This window comes from Palaemon carinicauda, chromosome 30 (genome assembly GCF_036898095.1).
Source record: "Palaemon carinicauda isolate YSFRI2023 chromosome 30, ASM3689809v2, whole genome shotgun sequence".
In the NCBI taxonomy this organism is placed as follows: Eukaryota; Metazoa; Arthropoda; class Malacostraca; order Decapoda; family Palaemonidae; genus Palaemon; species Palaemon carinicauda.
This window is the reverse complement of record NC_090754.1, coordinates 11,778,653-11,781,152: the sequence shown is the minus strand read 5'-3', so window position 1 is coordinate 11,781,152 and position 2,500 is coordinate 11,778,653.

The following is a 2,500-nucleotide window of genomic DNA, read 5'->3' as shown; positions in this document are numbered from 1 at the left end:
AAACGTGATGAAGATGGATGTGTTATGGATCTGCTGTTCAATTGTTTTCAATTATGTAATAACCTTGATGATTTACAGGATGTGCAAAATGACAACAAGGTAGCCATAAAGCCAAATAATAAGCCTGGATCAGATAAACATAAACATAACGAGGACCACCATATCAATCGTAGTTAGGGAAAAAAATGTCCTGAACTAGCTAGAATATATATATATTTTTTTCTGGTGGCTCTAGTGGTGCCATCAATAAATATTTGTGGTTTAAATGAGCTCAACACACAGATACAATTTAAGATACTAACTTCTGAAAATGCCAATTATTTTCAAAGGAGGGGACTTGTTTTTTTTTTTGCTTAATAAAATTTCAAATATATCTCTACGGTCAACAAAAACAGATGACATACGTTACACAAAGTTGTAACTTGATAACAATTTTGCTCGGTGAAAGGAAGATCAATAATAAACTAAAAATCTAATGCGAGATTTCTTATATTATGTCAATGAAAATCATTTAAACGGAGCCCTGGTCAATCTGGACTGGATCCAGCAAGGCTTTGACAGGGTGAATCTAAATTTCATGTTCAAGACTTTGTTACGAATGGGTTTTAGAGACGATTTCATTATGAAAATAAAAATGCTATATGACGGGCGTCAAAACGCAGTTTGTATAAATGAAATCGTTAGTGACTATTTTTCTGTTGAACGATCGATACAGAATGACTGCTCTATGTTAATGATAGCATATGTTTTGTTCCAAGAATCCCTGTATAGAACTATGAAACAATATATAAGTATTCGACCAATAGAACTCCCAAATACATTCCAGTGTTCTGTCACCGGGGTTTGCAGATGACAGTTCGGGGTTTGTTAGAACAACTGAGAGCATACAGGAAGTGTTTCACACAATAGAACAATTTGAGCAGAGTCAATACAGTATTGACTCTGAATACGAGCAAGCTACCGGGCAGTTAAATCGTAATAAAACTTGTTATGGGACTGGGGAACTGGAAACGTCGAAATGAATGGCCAGTTGAATGAATGGTCGCAACATAAGAACAAATGCACTGTATTGGGTGTTTTGTTATGCAATGATTTTGAAGAAATGGTCAAAGAAAACTGTGAAGTTCAGGTAAAAGCAGACATGCATCCAAACCGGAAAAGGCGGTATATCTTAGCAAACCCTGTTTGCCAACGGATACATAAGTGGATGAGTAGCTTGGTGGAATAACGAGAACTTTGCGTGTTGAGGAAGTGCCCCCTTATTCCCTAAATCTCGATGAAGTCACTGGCAGTAGGGTGACGGATTGGGTTTAAAACGATGGGCAAGATGTCTCTTCGGCTTTTACTCCTGATGCATGTCGTAGGATATAACTAGAATTAGTATAAACCGGCAGGGGTCTCTTGCCTTTGTTGGATGCACTACGCATCACAAGGAACCGGCTATCCTTTGGTGAATTTAGCCAAGGAATCCTCTTGAGTCCCTTTGTGTCAAAAAGCGTAGGAGGAGATTATGATGATGACGATCAAAATTCTATCATTAGTAATTCCTTAATCTTAAATGAAATGTAGTACATGTTCCATGTGTTTCTATTGGTAAAGAATAATGCAAATTCATAGAGCAAGCAATCTTCGGTACCTGTAGTGTGGAGCGCATCAGCCAATTAAGAGAGAATCCCTTCATAAGTATAGTCAATGTGTATTACAAGGCATCAGCTATTTGAGAAAGATATGGGAGGCAGTTTGCCCTGTATTTTATGTGTTAAAATAAGTCATGATTCCTTTAGAAAATTGTCATGGTGTATCTTGCTCAACTACCCCTTTCTACAATTATATTGTTGATACCATAAGGAAATTGATAAAAAATTACCATCTTTCCATATATTTGAAGCCAAAATATGTACAGCTCTTAAATTCCAGAACATACGGCTATTAAAACGTTTAAAGGCCACTCATGAATACCCGAGGAAAGGGACAGTGACATTGCCCTATCAAGCAAGACAATGCCCTAGAGACTGACCAAGCCCCCTTTCCTCCCTAGCAAGGATCTAGGAGGGCTAAGAAATGGCTGCTGATGACTCACCAGATAGACCTAATGGCTCCCCCAAACCCCAGTCAGGAGGGTTACCTCATCGGCCACCACATCCGCCCTTTAACTGGACAGATATATAAAATAATCTATTGTGGATGAATATTTAGACACAAAAAAAAAAATGCTTTAGAGCTCTGAACATAAGAAAAGATCATTTCTGTGACTCGTGTATGGAAGTACGAAATCAATTAAATGTTTATTTCTTTATGTATGTCACACCCATATGAGAGTGGTTTCGAAACACAAATTTAGAAATATGTAAAGCGCAAGTAGAATAACCAATAAAGATATTGATGATAGATTTCACATGTAAAACAAAGAAACAGGTAAAAAATATTAAATGTTTTTCTCATTCAATGTATAAATTGTGTACGTTATTGCATAATGCCTCTCCTTCAGAAAGAATATCCT